Below are 20,611 nucleotides of genomic sequence, written 5' to 3'. Positions count from 1 at the left end.
GGAGTTAACACCCATTGAAGCCAATGGGGGTATTTCTTTGATCACTACACAAATCTCCTCTGAAAGTTCCGCAGGACTGAGCAGTGGTGGCCAACCTGATTATGCATCTTTGTATTTGTTCCCTTTCCTTCCTATCTTATCTCCCCTCTCTCTTTATTCCTGGCATCACATTCCAAATAGTATACCTGCAAACAACCTTTGTCCTTGGCTCTGTTATGGTCAAATTGCCCAAGACATTAGGTAGGCACCCTCACTTCCCATCTCCAAAATTTTCTAAATACTGCAATCCAATGTACAATTTTTATTTTCTCAAATGGCAGAGTTTTGTCTCATGTCCAAAGATCAAGTTTCCCATTTGTACTGTCAATCCTATTACCTTCCATACCCTTCAGGAACTTGCTCCATCAAGCATCCCTTCTCTGCCTTTTATCTTCAATTACTCCTTTCCACGTGATTCTACTCTGTAGACTACCTTCTCAGGTTTCTGCTCTACATTAGACTTTTCTTTGACTCTAGATTCCTGCTCTTTTATTTTCACCTTCTTGAAAGATGAGTGTACTTTGGTTGACACTCTTTCCCCACAGCTAATCCTCCCCTCAATCCCTAACATCTGGTCATATAGTGTTCCTGGCCATCATTCTACATCGTATTACTTTTTAAAGGTTACCAGTGACTTTTTCATTTACTAAAGTATTAAATGGTATTCATCTTCGTTTCCTTGAGCTCTCTGAACTGTTGATTCTATTGACAGACCCCTCCCTCCTTCCTCTGAAACTCAGTGTTCTCTTCTGTTTCTCCCTCTACGGAACCTCTTCATTGATCAAAGGTACTTAGAGGCTTAGTCCTCAGTCCCTGACTGTTCTAACTCTACTTTGCTTCCTAAGTAACTTGATTCAAAATAAAATATATAACAGTACTTGGCACTGTTTCTCATCACCTTCTTTTTAATGTAAACCGACTCCTAAATCACATCTCAGCCAAAACTTTTTCCAAGGGCAAGTCACAAATTTCCATCTACCAGAAGGACTTCTCTGCTTGTGTATTCAATTGATACCTCAATTTCTCAATGTCAACAATATAATACATCATCCTTCCTCATGAGTGTGCACTTTAAAATGGCTTTTAAACTTCATTCAATAACAATATTTTTGTCACAATCTCCTCTCTTTTTCTAGTGCCCTACTATAAATCCCTAATTTCTATTGACTTGCTATTCCACCTCTCTTAAATCTGTTTGATTTTACCAATTTTCATTGTAGCCCTATTTAGGCTCTTATTTCTTATAGGATCTATTGTAACAGGCTTTTAAGTGTCTCTCTGACACTGTATACACTGATTATAAGATTAATTTTCTTCCAGCACAAATAAGGTACTGTCACTCTCTTTCTTCCAGTGAATCAATGGTTCCCAGTTCTCAGGTTTGATATTCAAGCTCTAGCCTCTGCCTATAGAGCTATTTCCACCAATTTCCCTCCCCAAAGTCTACTTCAGCACTAACTTGGGCTGTGTGTTGAAGCAGAAACTAAAGGGTGTTAAAACCAAGAAAATCTGTGTTCAGTAGTAGCTCTTCAACTAAGTGACTGGGAGATCTTTAGACAAACTTTTACCCTCTATATTCTATGATGTTCAGTTTTTCTATTCTGAAAAATTAGTATAATTAATATGTTCCATAAAGCCTCGCTGGAAAGGTGAAATAAGATGATATATACAAAGCACAGAGCACAGTGTTCAACACCTAGTATGAGAGAAATAAATATTGTTTCGTTCATCTCTTTTCCCTTTTTATACATGCTCCAAGATTTCCAGAAGCAAGCCAATTCGCCAAAAGTCAACTTGCCCAATAGCTGGTATGCCAAACTGAATTGACTTTTTGGCAAATTGGTTTCAGTACATTGACATATGTCCAAGTTTACTGCCTCTGTACTTTGCTAAGATTGTTCTACCTGCCCTCATGTTACCATCTACGGGGCCTCTTCTAGTCCTTTCCACACAAAGTCTTGGCTCTTACATTTGAACTTCCATAGGGGCTTGCCTGTGTCATCACTCACCTTCTGAGTCTACTAATGTAGCCCCTGAAATGCAGAGTGGCACGTGCTTTGGTAACTCACTTAACATTCTTACGGCAGTGGTGCTATCAAGCAGCCTCAGACACACCTTGTTCCAAGTCCAGGCTTGGTTGTAAACTGTCTACAATGACCTCATGCCAGAATGCACCAAATCCTCCAGAATGCTCTGCTTTAGTCTAATGGTCTCAGATGCAAAGTGGAATCAAAGACCTAGAAAACCTTCCTCTTACTGTCTTTTCTCTCAGAGGAATGTGATGTCAAATAAATAAAATGAAAAAGAAATCTATTTGTATCCTGCCATTTGCTTTGTCTGTCTTTCTTTTGACAACCATCCATTCTCATTTTTCTAACTACTTCCAAAAGTTAAGACCTATCATCCTCTTCTGCTTCTTCCATTTTAACTCTTATTCCAATTATCTTAGTTTCCCTACTATTAGATGAAGAAGTTCCTTGTGAGTAGCAACCTCATGTTTTTATATTTTGTCTACAGTAGCATCTATCTAACATGGTACTTTGAATGTAGTAGGTTCTAAATAAATATTTTGGAATAAACAAATGCTCACTGTCTATATATAGAAATACACTGTCTATATTTCTTTACATATCTAATATGGTGTTTTGAATGTAGTAGGTTTTAAATAAATGTTTTTGGAACAAATGTTTACTGTCTATATATGTAAAGAAATATAGACAAGATCTCAATCCACAAGGAATTTACCTTTCCGTGGGAGATATAAGTTACTTACAAACGAACTCAATAACTATGCAAGTTCAAGCATGATAACAAGTTCAATAGTACAAAAAGAAGTGGCTGTGAGAGACATCAGCTCCCAGCTAAGAGCACTTTCAATCAGCAGCTTGCCCTCTACTAAAACAGTTCCAAAAAACTCTCTCCAATTCTTAGGAAGGTGGAAAGCTTTGAAACTTGACAGATATGGATTGTAATTTTTTGGGGGTGCTACCTAATGCTAAGTACCAGTATTTTCAGATCTAAAATAGTAACACAATTAGCTCGGTGCTTTGTGACAGCCTGGAGGGGTGGGATAGGGAGAGTGGGAGGGAGGGAGACGCAAGAGGGAAGACATATGGGAACATATGTATATGTATAACTGATTCACTTTGTTATAAAGCAGAAACTAACACACCATTGTAAAGCAATTATACCCCAATAAAGATGTTTTAAAAAATTAATTAATTAATTTAAAAAAATAGTAATACATCCTTCACCAGGACTTTTTGAAGGGGGTGTTTGAGATAATATATCAATATGTAAACTGATATACATTTACTATTTGTATAACGCATCTTCTCTGTTAAACTGCTTTGGTCAAAGAAGTAAATCTGCTTTCACCCCAGCATAAAAACTTTATCACTCTGTGGGCTAGAAACTGTCCCACATGAAGGAGATCAGTTTTACCCTCTTCTGTAGGCGTCTACAGAATAACTTCTCAGCCAAGAGGCTAAAGAGGGCTCAGAGCCCTGTCAGGCTGGGGAGTGTTTACTGCAGCCAATGTCAAGTTGTGTCAGCTTGGCTCCTGCACCAGCCTTTTCCTCAGAGCTCAATGCAGATGTCTTAGGAGGAGGCTGTGAAAAAAACGTGGTGTGTGAGGAGCTGGAAACAGTTCCAATCTCTCAGAAAGTGGGACCACAAAGAAGACCAGGAAAAGAGCAAGCCCATGTACACTACAAGGGTTTTTCATGGCACTAGCATTAGAGTAGAAATAGGTTACAAGAGAGCTTTTTGTAAATGGAGAAAAGGCCCAAGAAAATGCCCTCAGCAGACATAGGATGAGGGAAATAATAATATAGAAATTTCACTTGAGCTATCAAATAATTCTAATCATAATGAAAGTAGCTACCAGGTTTTACATAATTTTCTCATTTAATCCTTGCAAGTAACAGTAAGATAAGGTTTATCATTCCCATGTTACAGATGAGGAAACAGAGAGGGGTTAAATAAACGTCCAAGGTTATAGGGCTAATAATTGCAGTAAAGCTGAAAATTTCAACTCTAGGAATCAGTAAGTACAGTTCCAGGTAGAAGGTACTCAGTAGGGACTTATTTACATAGTAATGTAAGAACTCTCAAAAACAGTCCATACATCCTAGTTTGAAAGCAGAGCAAATAAATAAAAACAGACCAAAACACTAAGAAACAAATTTTACTTCTTATAGAAGTTTTTCCATCACAATGGAAAAATAGAAAATTTAAAAATAGAAAATTTACCTTTCAGGGTTTTTTTTTTTTTTTTTAACATTATCACCTAAAGGAAAAATGAAAAAAGATCTCTTTTGTGACGGTAAAATCAAAATGGAGTCTGTATAGCTAAGAGAGCTCTCTAAAATGGGGTCTGGGGGCCACTGAGGAAGTGTCACTTACGCATTTCTCAGGCCAGATGGAATCTAACCTTTTGACCACTTATGGTATTAATGCAGGCATCCAGAGCATCTGCCCAGTGTTCCAGAAACTCATAATTCTTATCAGATCTTTACTGTAAAACAACTCATGAGAGCAATCCCTTAAGGACAAATATTTCCTTTCTTGTGTCGAGTACAGGCTCATAGCTTTTGCCTTTATAAACCTCTCTTTCTCTTCCCTGGAACACTTTCGGTTTTACCTGAATCTGTGTCTCCAGAATCATAGTTCTTAGGACCTCCAAAAAACTCTTTACTTATTAGTATTCTTCTACGTTTTTTGGTTGACACTTATGACCCCCATTTTGAGAGGTACTGGTGCAGTCCAATACAATCATACAAACTGTACTCGATAACAACAGGAGGCATGAAATTTAGGAAAGTTAACTTAGGAAGGCATATGTGTGCTTTATGCTTTCTGAAAGTGATGAGAATTATGTGAAGTGCTGCTATAGATTATTTGTGTCCCTTCAAAATTCATATGTTGAAACCTAACCCTCAAAGTGATGACATTTGGAGATGGGGGCAGGGCTCTTTGGGAGGTGATGAGGTTATGAGAGTCTGAGATCAAGCCCTCATGATTGGAATTAGTGCCCTTATAAAAGAGACCCCAGAGAGTTCCCCCACCCCATCCACCTCATGAGGACACAATGAGAAGACAGCTTTCTATGAATCAGGAAGCAAGCCCTCACCAGAAACTAAATCTGCTGGCACCTTGATCTTGGACTTCCTAAACTCCAGAACTCTGAGAAATAAATTTCTATGGTTTATAAGTTACCCAGTCTACTATTTTGTTATGGCAGGCTAAAACAAGTAGCCTTTGGAGGGAAATGATATATGTAACCAATAATTATACCTACAAATATATGGATCAATTCCTGCCTGATCTTTACTAAAGGAGAAGCTCATCATAGAGAATTGTGCACTATATAATCCACTACAGCAAAGGCAAGCCACCAAAAATAACTGTGTTTCTTTTTTCTTATCAAACTTCTACTCATTCTTCAAGAATTAGCTCAATTCCCACTACTTTCATGAATAATATCTGATTTCCCTTGCTAGAACTTATTTTTTCTTTTCTTTGAACCCCTATAGTGTTTAATGTCTGCATGATTTTTGGCATTTATTACGGCAGCAAGACAACGTTTTGAAATATTCCTCAGTGTAATTGCTTTAAGCCTGTATTTTGCTCTAAAGCCCTTCTGCAATTAAAACTAGACTTGGAGACCGAAATCTATGGCTCCAGGGAAAAAAGACATAAAAGAACTCAATGAGAACAAAGAGTGGATTTCCAGGCTTTTGAACTCCAAATTAGACTTTTAAAAACCTATAGTAGAGACAACAGTTCTGAAAGTCACTTTTAAGTGCAAGAGGCTAAGCAAGAGAGTGAAAAAGTCGGGGAATTTTCAAAACTTTACTTGGAAACCAAGAGCCAAAGCCCAAGAAAGAGGTCATAAAGTTTATCCCAATATAAAATATTAGAGAGAGAATTAATGGCGATGTAAGAAGGGGAAGGAATGTTCAGTATGAAGAGAGTAGGAGGGCTGAGTAAAGGGAATGAGGTGGACAAAAAAAGCCCATGTTTCGCTAAATCACCACCAGGCTTTTCAGAGTGTAACCAAGGAAACTGAAAGCCTCATATGAGGTGGAGGTTGCTTTCCAACATGGCCCTGTGTATAGAGTAATGACTGAGTAGGTCTGAAGACAGCCTCACAACGTCTGTGTTTTAGCTTTTCACCTTTTCTAAAAATTTCTTTTAAACATTTGAAAGTAAGAACTTACTAAGTAAGCAAATTTTGACGGCATTCTGAACCAATCAGGATAATTCTATCTCCTTTGGCTCAGTATTGATTCAGGAATAAGGATGAAACTCAGGCCTAAGCCAACGAGTACATGACATTCTTCCAGGCCAAGTTACTGGTTCAGGAATGACCATGTGACTTAAGTTGGTCCAGTCAGGACATTTCTGTTTGTGTGAATGAAGAGGGCTGTAGCCTTGGTCGCTGCTGACAAATACAGAGGAGGCAGCCTTAGGATAAAACCATCCTCATGGAAGCAGAGATAGAAAGAAAGAGCAAGAAAACAAGACAAAAAAGAATGAGAGAGAGGGAGGGACTTTTTGAGGACATTTTTAAGCCATTAAATTAACCTTCACCCTTTGGATTATTCCTAATAACTTCCCTCTGGTTATTCAGGTTTGACTAGATGTTTCTGATACTTTCAACTGAAAGCACTCTAATTTATATTGATATTGACCAAATGTGGATTGGCTACATTTTACCAGCCTATTACAGAAATTCTCCATGAACAACACTGTACACCTGAAGTGAGTCCACAAAATAGAGGTATCACACATGATACAAAAGCTTTACTACTATCATTCCTTTCAGCTTACATATGGTACCTTCAAATTATAAAAATTTTAGAAAACAGAAAATCTGAAAGAGAACAAAGTAAGTCACCCATGATCTTACTACCCAAGACCAACTTCTGGATACATTTTGGTTTCTTTGATTTGATCCTTGGTTTCTATTCAGGATTATTTCTTATAGCATATTTATGATGATATTTGATATCATGATTTATCTTCTTGGTTTATTCACTTAATATGTAATCGCAGGAATCAGCTGCACTGCCCCAAAGCCTGGGCCTACTACGGGGAAGATATACCTGGAAAACTAACCCAGATTCAACTTTTGATCATCTGGTGATCACTTAGGAGTATGCTGGGATTACTACCATGGTTTGGGTTTGGTGAGCTGGCCGAAATTGGTCTTTATGGAGGTGGAAGGCAAGGGAAGCTTGGCCCTCTGACAGAGAGTATTTCTGTGTCTCTTACCCAGCAGAGCCATCTCTGTGTAGTAAGTGGGATCTTTTGCCACATTAAAGAACCTGTATCTTTGCTGGTGTCTACTGGCTTCTTTCCCTGAATCTACTGTAATAAGCTGGCAGTAATGATGATGATAACAGGAGCTAGTATCTGTGGAGCACTGACTCTGTGCTAGGTGCTGTTTAAGCAGTGGACATAACTAAGTAACATACTAACTCCTAATCTTCATGGTCATTGTACAAAGAAAGGAGCTACCATCATTTCACAGTTCTATCGTTCCCATTTTACATATAAGAAAACTGAGACAATTTGCCCAAATACATAGCTAAGGGCTTATGCTTTTATCACTGTACTAACACACCCCGTTGTTATATACTGCACAACTTCTTGAACATTTTCCATGTTATTAGAAACACTTAATATATATTATTTTTAATGGCCATATATTACATCCTGTATGTAACCCAACCTCTATTATGTAATATTTAGATTACCTTAATTTTTAATTTCATAAATAATGCTGTGGTGAATATATTTGCACAGAAAGATTTTTTTGTATTTATGATTTTTTTCCAGGATAAATTCTCAGATGTGGAATTATGAAGTCTAATCATATAACTATTTTAAGGTTCTTGAGGTAAATTGCAGCTTACTTCCCAAAAGTGTTGCAGCAATTTACTTGCCCAACAGCAAAGTAGGAGGGAGTCCTCTTTCACCAAACTCTCACTATCATTAGGTCTTACAGTATTCTTTTGTCAATCTGTCATGACCGGTAAAGAATAATATCTAATCATTTTTTTATGATTTGTTTTTATAAGCATATAATATTTTTATAGCAATTAAGAAATGTAGATAAAAGAAATGACTTAATAAAGTTAACACCTTACAATTCAATCCTATATTTAAAACAGAATTTTGTATCAGTGAAATAATGAATTAGTTATGTTTAAAAAGAATCCAAAGAGTGCACAGTTACATCAATACTAACTCTTTCATCAGTATAACACCAAGGAGGTAACTAAGGATGGAATATTATTCACAGAGAGACACTGAAATAAAAGGGCCTGCCAAGGCCACATGTAAACAGAATAATGTCTAACAGGCTTACACCTCTCAATTAAAGAGGCTTTACACCTCTCAACTAAAAGAAATAACAAAGATTATATGCATGGGGGGAAGGAAAGAAATATATATCACCATATTTTAATGTTAAAGTATGAAAATATTTCTTAAAAAGAAACAGTTGAATCTCTTGATGCTTACTTTAACTTTTAAATGTCCTTTCCAGTTGATGACTTAAACTAGAGCCTTGAGAAGCTATAAATAGTTCTATCCACTCTGCACCATGCTCCCCCCTCCACCCCTTTAGTGTTTCATGGTCTTCTTTAGGAATGTGCTTGGGCCAGATGGCCTTCAGCCCAATTTCCTGTAAATATTCATTTTTAACGATAATAATTAAAAACACTAATTTGCTCTTACCCAAGGCCATTTCTACAGAGACCTCTTGGTGCTGCTAATACTAATTAAGCCTCACAAATGAGACTTCTTTTTTCTAGTCTTACTAAATGCCTAAGGATTTGTGCCCAAAGCTATTTTATAAGTGTAAGCAATGACGTCAGCAGCAGAGACAAGAGTTTCAGCCTTTTCCTTCCATCAGGACACCGGGATTTTATTCCATTTTGGGACAAGATATCACCAGAAGGGAACAGTAAGGCTCTTCTCTAGGATGGGGATGACTTGTGGTAGGGGCTATGTGGGGTTGCCCATTTTCCTTCCTTTAACCCCAGAAAAAGAGTTTACCCAATGGCTTAGAGCAGTGTTTTTGAAATTGAAGAAAAACCCATTAAATGAGAGTTCTTCATCCAGGGTCCTTAGGCCTCCAGAGGGTCTGTGGCTAGAATTCAGTATGTCTATGAGCTTCAGTGAGAAAAAAGTGGCATCTTTATTTACACTAACCTTTAACTGAAATATGTTATTTCCTTTAATTACTAATGACACTAAGAACTTACAACTTGATAGAAATGCAGCCTGGAAAGAGGGGGAAGATGGCGGAAGAGTAAGACGTGGAGATCACCTTCCTCCCCACAGATACACCAGAAATACATCTACACGTGGAACAACTCCTACAGAACACCTACTGAACGCTGGCAGAAGACCTCAGACCTCCCAAAAGGCAAGAAACTCCCCAAGTAACTGGGTAGGGCAAAAGAAAAAAGAATAAACACAGACAAAAGGATAGGGACGGGACCTGCACCAGTGGGAGGCAGCTGTGAAGGAGGAAAGGCTTCCACACACTAGGAAGCCCCTTCGTGGGCGGAGACTGCAGATGACGAAGGGGGAAAGCTCCAGAGACGCGGAGGAGAGCACAGCAACAGGGGTGCGGAGGGAAAAGCGGAGAGATTCCCGCACAGAGGATCGGTGCCTACCGGCACTCACCAGCCCGAGAGGCTTATCTGCTCACCCGCTGGGGTGGGCGGGGCTGGGAGCTGAGGCTCGGGCTTCCTCAGAGCGCAGGGAGAGGACTGGGGTTGGCGTGAACACAGCCTGCAGGCGGTTAGTGCACCATGGCCGGGAGGGAGTCCGGGGAAAAGTCTGGACCTGTTGAAGAGGCAAGAGACTTTTTCTTCACACTTTGTTTCCTGGTGCGTGAAGAGAGGGGATTAAGAGCGCTGCTTAAAGGAGCTCCAGAGATGGGCACAAGCCGCGGCTAACAGGGCGGACCCCAGAGACGGGCATGAGATGCTAAGGCTGCTGCTGCCGCCACCAAGAAACCTGTGTGCGAGCACAGATCACACTCCACACCTCCCCTCCAAGGAGCCTGTGCAGCCCGCCACTGCCAGGATCTCGGGATCCAGGGACAACTCCCCCCGGAGAACGCACGGTGCGCCTCAGGCTGCTGCAACGTCACACAGGCCTCTGACGCAGCAGGCTCGCCCCGCATCCGCACCCCTCCCTCCCCCTGGCCTGAGTGAGCCAGAGCCCCCGAGTCAGCTGCTCCTTTAACCCCGTCCTGTCTGAGCGAAGAAAAGACACCCTCCGGCGACCTACATGCAGAGGCAGGGCCAGATCCAAAGCTGAGCCCCTGGGAGCTATGTGAACAAAGAAGAGAAAGGGAAATCTCGCCCAGCAGCCTCAGGAGCAGCGGATTAAAGCTCCACAATCAACTTGATGTACCCTGCATCTGTGGAATACAAGAATAGACAACAAATCATCCCAAATTGAGGAGGTGGACTTTGAGAGCAAGATTTATTATTTTTTCCCCTTTTCCTCTTTTTGTGAGTGTGTATGTGTACTCTTCTGTGTGAGATGTTGTCTGTATAGCTTTGCTTTCACTATTTCTCCTAGGTTCTATCCATCCGTTGTTGTTTTTTTTTACTTAAAAATTTTTTTTCTTAATAATTATTTTCTATTTTAATAACTTTATTTTATCTTACTTTATTTTATTTTATCTTCCTTCTTTCTTCTTTCTTTCTTTCTTCCCTTCCTTCCTTCCCTCCTTTCTTTATTTCTACTTTTTTTCCCTTTTATTCTGAGCCGTATGGATGAAGGGCTCTTGGTGCTTCAGCCAGGAGTCAGGGATGTGCCTCTGAGGTGGGAGAGCCAACTTCAGGACACTGGTCCATAAGAGACCTCCCAGCTCCACATAATATCAAATGGCAAAAATCTCCCAGAGATCTCCATCTCAACACCAGCACTCAGCTTCACTCAATGACCAGCAAGCTACAATGCTGGACACCCTATGCAAACAACTAGCAAGACAGGAACACAACCCCACCCATTAGCAGAGAGGCTGCCTAAAAGCATAATAAGTCCACAGACACCCCAAAACACACCACCAGATGTGGACTGGCCCACCAGAAAGACAAGATCCATCCTCATCCACCAGAACAAAGGCACTAGACCCCTCCACCAGGAAGCCTACACAACCGACTGAACCAGCTTTAGCCACTGGGGACAGGCACCAAAAACAATGGGAACTACGAACCTGCAGCCTGCAAAAAGGAGACCCCAAACACAGTAAGATAATCAAAATGAGAAGACAGAAAAACACACAGCAGATGAAGGAGCAAGATAAAAACCCACCGGACCTAACAAACGAAGAGGAAACAGACAGTCTACCTGAAAAATAATTCAGAATAATGATAGTAAAGATGATCGAAGATCTTGGAAATAGAATAGACAAAATGTAAGAAACATTTAACAAGGACCTAGAAGAACTAAAGATGAAACAAACAATGATGAACAACACAATAAATGAAAAGAAAAATACTCTAGATGGGATCAATAGCAGAATAACTGAGGCAGAAGAATGGATAAGTGACCTGGAAGATAAAATAGTGGAAATAACTACTGCAGAGCAGAAAAACAAAACAAAACAAAAAAAATGAAAAGAACTGAGGACAGTCTCAGAGACCTCTGGGACAACATTAAATGCACCAACATTCGAATTATAGCGGTTCCAGAAGAAGAAGAGAAAGGGACTGAGAAAATATTTGAAGAGATTATAGCTGAAAACTTCCCTAATATGGGAAAGGAAATAGTTAATCAAGTCCAGGAAGCACAGAGAGTCCCATACAGGATAAATCCAAGGAGAAATATGCCAAGACACATATTGATCAAACTGTCAAAAATTAAATACAAAGAAAACATATTAAAAGCAGCAAGGGAAAAACAACAAATAACACATAACAGAATCCCCATAAGGTTAACAGCTGATCATTCAGCAGAAACTCTTCAAGCCAGAAGGGACTGGCAGGACATATTTAAAGTGATGAAGGGAAAAAGCTACAACCAAGATTACTCTACCCAGCAAGGATCTCATTCAGATTTCATGGAGAAATTAAAACATTTACAGACAAGCAAAAGCTGAGAGAGTTCAGCACCACCAAACCAGCTTTACAACAAATGCTAAGGGAACTTCTCTACGGAAGAAATACAAGAGAAGGAAAAGACCTACAATAACAAACACAAAACAATTAAGAAAATGGGAATAGGAATATACAGTTCGATAATTACCTTAAATGTAAATGGATTAAATGCTCCCACCAAAAGACACAGACTGGCTGAATGGATACAAAAACAAGACCCATATATATGCTGTCTACAAGAGACCCACTTCAGACCTAGAGACACATACAGACTGGAAGTAAGGGGATGGTAAAATATATTCCATGGAAATGGAAGCCAAAAGAAAGCTGGAGAAGCAATTCTCATATCAGACAAAATAGACTTTAAAATAAAGACTATTAGAAGAGACAAAGAAGGACACTACTTAATGATCAAGGGATTGATCCAAGAAGAAGACATAACAATTATAAACATTTATGGACCCAACATAGGAGCACCTCAATACATAAGGCAAATACTAACAGCCATAAAAGGGGAAATCGACAGTAACACATTCATAGTAGGGGACTTTAACACCCCACTTTCACCAATGGACAGATCATCCAAAATGAAAATAAATAAGGAAACACAAGCTTTAAATGATACATTAAACAAGATTGACTTAATTGATATTTATAGGACATTCCATCCAAAAACAACAGAACACACATTTTTCTCAAGTGCTCATGGAACACTCTCCAGGATAGATCATATCCTGGGTCACAAATAAAGCCTTGGTAAATTTAAGAAAACTGAAATTGTGTCAGGTATCTTTTCTGACTACAACGCTATGAGACTAGATATCAATTAGAGGAAAAGATGTGTAAAAAATACAAACACATGGAGGCTAAACAATACACTAATAACGAAGTGAACACTGAAGAAATCAAAGAGGAAATCAAAAACTACCTAGAAACAAATGACAATGGAGACATGACGATCCAAAACCTATGGGGATGCAGCAAAAGCAGTTCTAAGAGGGAACTTTAGAGCAATACAATTCTACCTTAAGGAACAGGAAACATCTCGAATAAACAACCTAACCTTGCACTTAAAGCAATTAGAGAAAGAGGAGCAAAAAACCCCCAAAGTTAACAGAAGGAAAGAAATCATAAAAATCAGATCAGAAATAAATGAAACAATAGCAAAGCTCAGTAAAACTAATAGCTGGTTCTTTAAGAAGACCAACAAAATTGATAAACCTTTGGCCATACTCATCAAGAAAAAAAGGGAGAAGACTCAAATCAACAGAATTAGAAATGAAAAAGGAGAAGTAACAACTGACACTGCAGAAATACAAAAGATCATGAGAGATTACTACAAGCAACTCTATAACAATAAAATGGACAACCTGGAAGAAATGGACAAATTCTTAGAAAGGTACAACCTGCCAAGACTGAATCAGGATGAAATAGAAAATATGAACAGACCAATCACAAGCACTGAACTTGAGATTGTGATTAAAAATTTTCCAACAAACAAAAGCCCAGGACCAGATGGCTTCACAGAAGAATTCTATCAAAGATTTAGAAAAGAGCTAACACCTATCCTTCTCGAACTCTTCCAAAATATAGCAGAGGGAGGAACACCCCTAAACTCATTCTACAAGGCCACCATCACCCTGATACCAAAACCAGACAAGGATGTCACAAAGAAAGAAAACTACAGGCCAATATCACTGATGAACATAGATGCAAAAATCCTCAACAAAATACTAGCAAACAGAATCCAACAGCACATTAAAAGGATCATACACCATGATCAAGTTGGGGTTTATTCCAGGAATGCAAGGATTCTTCAATATACGCAAATCAATCAACGTGATACACCATATTAACAAATTGAAGGAGAAAAACCATGTGATCATCTCAATAGATGCAGAGAAAGCTCTTGACAAAATTCAACATCCATTTATGATAAAAACCCTGCAGAAAGTAGGTATAGAGGGAACTTTCCTCAACATAATAAAGGCCATATGTGACAAACCCACAGCCAACCTCGTCCTCAATGGTGAAAAAACTGAAACCATTTCCACTAAGATCAGGAACAAGACAAGGTTGCCCACTCTCACCACTCTTACTCAACATAGTTTTGGAAATTTTAGCCACAGCAATCAGAGAAGAAAAGGAAATAAAAGCAATCCAAATTGGAAAAGAAGAAGTAAAGCTGTCACTGTTTGCAGATGACATGATACTATACATAGAGAACCCTAAAGATGCTACCAGAGAACTACTAGAGCTAATCAATGAATTTGGTAAAGTAGCAGGATACAAAATTAATGCACAGAAATATCTGGCATTTCTCTACACTAATGATGAAAAGTCTGAAAGTGAAATCAAGAAAACACTCCCATTTACCATTGCAACAAAAAGAATAAAATAACTAGGAATAAACCTACCTAAGGAGACAAAAGACCTGTATGCAAAAAATTATAAGACACTGATGAAAGAAATTAAAGATGATACAAATAGGTGGAGAGATACACTGTGTTCTTGGATTGGAAGAATCAACAGTGTGAAAATGACTCTACTACCCAAAGCAATATACAGATTCAATGCAATCCCTATCAAACTACCACTGGCATTTTTCACAGAACTAGAACGAAAAACTTCACAGTTTATATGGAAACACAAAAGACCCTGAATAACCAAAGCAGTCTTGAGAACAAAAAATGGAGCTGGTGGAATCAGGCTCCCTAACTTCAGACTATACTACAAAGCGACAGTAATCAAGACAGTATGATACTGGCACAAAAACAGAAATATAGATAAATGGAAAAGGATAGAAAGCCCAGAGATAAACCCACGCACATATGGTCAATTTATCTTTGATAAAGGAGGCAGGAATGTACAATGGAGAAAAGACAGCCTCTTCAATAAGTGGTGCTGGGAAAACTGGAGAGGTACATGTAAAAGTATGAGATTAGAACACTCCCTCACACCATACACAAAAATAAACTCAAAATGTATTAAAGACCTAAATGTGTGGCCAGAAAGTATCAAACTCTTAGAGGAAAACTTAAGCAGAACACTCTATGACATAAATCACAGCAAGATCCTTTTTGACCCACCTCCTAGAGAAATGGAAATAAAAACAGAAATAATCAAATGGGACATAATGAAACTTAAAAGCTTTTGCACAGCAAAGAAAATCATAAACAAGACCAAAAGACAACCCTCAGAATGGGAGAATATATTTGCAAATGAAGCAACTGACAAAGGATTAAACTCCAAAATTTACAAGCAGCTCATGCAGCTCAATAACAAAAGAACAAACAACCCAATCCAAAAATGGGCAGAAGACCTAAATAGACATTTTTCCAAAGAAGATATACAGATTTCCAACAAACACATGAAAGAATGCTCAACATCATTAATCATTAGAGAAATGCAAATCAAAACTACAGTGAGATATCATCTCACACCAGTCAGAATGGCCATCATCAAAAATCTAGAAACAATAAATGCTGGAGAGGGTGTGGAGAACAGGGAACACTCTTGCACTGCTGGTGGGAATGTGAATTGGTACAGCCACTATGGAGAACAGTATGGAGGTTCCTTAAAAAACTACAAATAGAACTACCATATGACCTAGCAATCCCACTACTGGGCATATACCCTGAGTAAACCATAATTCAAAAAGAGTCATGTACCAAAATGTTCATTGCAGCTCTATTTACAATAGCTGGGAGATGGAGACAACCTAAGTGTCCATCATCGGATGAATGGATAAAGAAGGTGTGGCACATATATACAATGGAATATTACTCAGCCATAAAAAGAAACAAAATTGAGTTATTTGTAGTGAGGTGGATGCACCTAGAGTCTGTCATACAGAGTGAAGTAAGTCAGAAAGAGAAAGACAAATACCATATGCTAACACATATATATGGAATCTAAGAAAAAAAATGTCATGAATAACCTAGGGGTAAGATGGGAATAAAGACACAGACCTACTAGAGCATGGACTTGAGGATATGGGGAGGGGGAAGGGTAAGCTGTGACAAAGTGAGAGAGTGGTTGGACATATATATACTACAAAACGTAAAATAGCTAGTGGGAAGTAGCTGCATAGCATAGGGAGATCAGCTTGGTGCTTTGTGACCACCTGGATAGGTGGGGTAGGGAGGGTGGGAGGGAGGGAGATGCAAGACGGAGGAGATATGGGAACACATGTATATGTATAACTGATTCACTTTGTTATAAAGCAGAAACTAACACACCATTATAAAGCAATTATACTCCAATAAAGATGTAAAAAAGAACCTACAACTTTGTCACCAAATGATAGATATTTTTATATCACATTAGATTATGTAGGTATCTTAAAATATTGTTTATATGCATTACTACTTTGAGATTATGGTACCTTATTCACTGTTTTAATTTAAAATCCCACATATTTCTATACGATAACATTTGCAGATATTTTAATAACTGAACTGTTTTCCATTATAATCCAATATATCTTATTTTTTGCACAGAAACATGGTTATAACAGAATGCACATTCTTCTCAAGTGCACATGAAGCATTCTCCAGGATAGAGCCAGAAAACAACTCTCAATAAATTTAAAAGGTTGCAATCATACAAATTATCTTTTCTAAAAGCGATAGAATGAAGTCAATAACAGAAAGAAAACTGGAAAATTCATAAGTATGCAGAAATTAAAAAGGACACTCAAATAATTAATAGGTCAAAGAAGTAATCACAAGAAAAATCAGAAAATAGAGACAAAGGAAAACAAAAATACATGACCAAAATTTATGGAATGCTGCAAAAGCAGTGATCAGAAAGAAATGTATAGCTGTAAATGCCTACATTAACAAAAAGAAACATTCTCAAATCAATAATCTAACTTTATACCTTAAGGAATTAGAAAAAGAAGGGCAAACTAAAGTCAAAGCTGGCAGAAGGAAGTAAATGATAAAGGTAAGAGTAGAGATCAATGGAGTAAAGAATAGCAAAATAATAGAATCAATGAAACCAAAAATTGATTCTTTAAAAAGATCAACAATTGATAAACTTTAGCTAGACTTACTTCTAAAAATAGAAGAGAGATGCACAAAAATAAAATCAGAAATGAAAGTGGGAATATTACTACTGACCTTACAGAAATAAAAGGGATTATAAGAGAATACTATAAACAATTGTACACAAATTAGATTACCTAGAGAAATAAAATTTTTCTAGAAATACACAAATTATCAAAACTGATTTGAGAAGAATAGAAAATCTGAATACATCTACATCAAGAGATTTTTATCAGTAATCAACCATCCAACAGGGAAAAGTCCAGGACTGAGCTTCACTAGTGATTCTTTTCAAACATATAAAGAAGAATTAACATCCATCTTTCTCAAACTATTCCAAAATAATAGAGCAGGAAGGAATACATCCTAACTTATTCTGTGAGGCCTATATTACCCTGATACCAAAGCCAGACAAAAATATCACAAGAAAACTATGAGCCAATATCCTTATGAATAATAAACAAATTCGAAAAGTTGCAGGATACAAGATCAACACAAAATATCAGGTGTGTTTTATACACCAGCAATGTATAATCCAAAAAGGAAATTAAGAAAATAATTCTATTTACAGTAGTATTCAAAAGAATAAAAGACCTAGGAATAAACCTAGCCAAAGACGTGAAACACTTTTACACTGAAAACTGTAAGAAAGTTGAAGGAAATTTTCTTTTTTAAAAATCTAAGCAAATGGAAAGATAACCTATATTCATGAATTTGAAGAGTTAATATTGTTAAGATGGCAATATTACCCAAAGTGATCTACAGATTCAAAGCAATTCTCTCAAAATTCCGTCAGCCTTTTTCACAGAAATAGAAAAGCTAATTCTTAAATTCATATGAAATTTCAAGTTAATCTTGAAACTGGTTAAATAGTCAAAACAATCTTAAAAAAGAACAAATTTGGAGGATTCACTCCTTATTTCAAGACTTATTACAAAGCTAAAGTAATCAAAACAGTGTGGTTCTATAATAAGCATAAATATATAAACCAATGAAACAGAACTGAGAGTCTAGAAATAAATCCTTACTCTTTGGCCAAGTGATTTTCAACAAGGGTACCAAGATCATTTAATGGGAACAGGGACAGTCTTTTCAACAAATGGTAATAGGATAACTGTATAGTAATATCTACATGTAAAAGGAAGAAGTTGGACCCCTTCCCCATACTATATATAAAAATTAACTAAAAATGAATCAGTGACCTAAATTAACAACTAAAGTCATATAACCCTTAGAAAAAATTTTTTTTCTTTTTCTTTTTTTTTTGGCCGCACGGCATGTGGGATCTTAGTTCCCTGACCAGGGATCAAACCCATGCCCCCTGTATTGGAAGCATGGAGTCTTAACCACTGGCTTGCCAGGGACGTCCCTAGGAGTAAGTCTTTATGACCTTGGTTTGGCAATAGATTCTTAGATTGACACCAAAACACAAACAAAAGAAAAAAATAGATAAACTGGACTTCATCAATTTAATTGTTTTGTGCATCAAAGGACATTATCAAGAAAGTGAAAAAACAAACTACAGATTGGGTGAAAATATTTACAAATCACATATCTGACAAGGGTTTAGTCTTCAAAATACAAAAAAAATGTACAATTCAATAACAAAAAGAAAAAAAGGCAACTAAAAAAATGAACAAAGACTTGAATAGAAATTTCTCCAAAGTAGATATACAAATGGCTGACAAGCACATGAAAAGATACTCAACATCATTAGTCATAAGGGAAATGCAAATCAAAACCATAATGAGATACCGCCTTACACCCACAAGGGTGGTTATCAAATAAACAAGCAAACAGATATAAGAAGTGTTGGCAAGGATGTGAAGAAATTAGAAAACTCATACATTACTGGTGGAAATGTAAAATGGTTCACTCACTGTGGAAATCATTTGGTGAATCCTCAAAAAATTAAACAAAGAATTGTTACATGAACCAACAATTCTCCTAGGTATATACTCCAAATATTTGTTAACAGGTATCCAAACAAATAATATTTACATGCTCACAGTTGCCATATTTTAATAACTAAAAGGTGGAAACAACCCATATGTCCATCAATAGGTGAACAGATAAATAAATTGTGGTATAGACACAGAACAGAATATTATTCAGCCATTAAAAAGAAATAGTGATACATGGTACAACTTGGCTAAACTTCAAAAATATTATGCTAAGTAAAAGAAGCCAGACTCGATAGGTCACATATTGTATAATATCATTTGTATAAAATATCCAGAATATGTAAATCTAGAGACAGAAAGCAACTTGGTGCTTGCCATAAGTGATGGAAGAGAGGAATAGAGAGCAAAGCCTCTTAGGTTGGCTTTTATCCTCTATTCTCTTGACCCTTAGTATTCTCTAGGATTCTGTCTGTGGGCATCTTCTGAATATTCTTGGAGTAACTGTCCCCACTCAAATCTTAGAGTACCACGGATTGACTGATGATTCTGAGGTCACCTTCTTATGGGAGCACCGGTTAACATATAACACTAGACAAGTGATACAACATTTTGGAACTTTTTCCCTTTACTTTGGAAAAGAAAGACAAGAATAATATCTAGCTCAAAGCCAGCAACTGTTGGATGTATTTTCAACTGCTAATAGACATCTCTGACATTCTGAAGTCATTTCAAAAAATTTCATATTTTCTAAATCTGTTCTTCTGAATGACTTCCCATATTAGTAAAAGGCAATTTCATCTACTCAACTTGCCCAAGCACTTCAAACTCATTATCATCCTTATCCCACTCTTCTTTTTCATCCTCCATTGTCAAATTGTTGTTCTAGTCTTCTTTGTCAACTAAAATCTCTGAAACAACATTCCTCCCCTCAAATTCCCCTCACCACTGCTGTTGTTCAGTAGTCTATTATCTAGACCACTGAACTAAAATGTTACTGTTCTTTCATTGAGTCTCTGCCCACACTAAAATGTTAGTGCTCCTCAGAATTTCGTACCCGTTTTTTTAAATCAGTCTTCATATCTTCTCAAGATGATCTAATTCTTTTTCTTAGTTTTAACTTCTACTTATTCTCTGATGACTCCTAAATTAGTATACTTATTCTTGAAATTCAGATTTCAAAAAATTCAGACTATTATATTGGCATACTTTCAAACATTTCTAACTGCTTCTGATGTCTACATGGGGATGACCAAAACCCATTCACTGTCTTCCTCTTTAACTGTACCCTTTCCCTATGAATGTTAGCAGAGTTGATGGCACAAGATCTACCCTGACATTCAAGCATAAAATCTGCCAGTGGAGATGAATTTATCATGGAGTCAAATTGGAGGGGGATTTTTATTTTATAATTTTGCATTGTTTTCCCTAAAGAGGATCCCTTAAATTGTTTATGCTTCAGGCCCTTAAAAACTGGGAT

Source organism: Phocoena phocoena, chromosome 3 (assembly GCF_963924675.1).
Source record: "Phocoena phocoena chromosome 3, mPhoPho1.1, whole genome shotgun sequence".
Taxonomy (NCBI): domain Eukaryota; kingdom Metazoa; phylum Chordata; class Mammalia; order Artiodactyla; family Phocoenidae; genus Phocoena; species Phocoena phocoena.
This window is presented reverse-complemented; position numbering follows the sequence as displayed.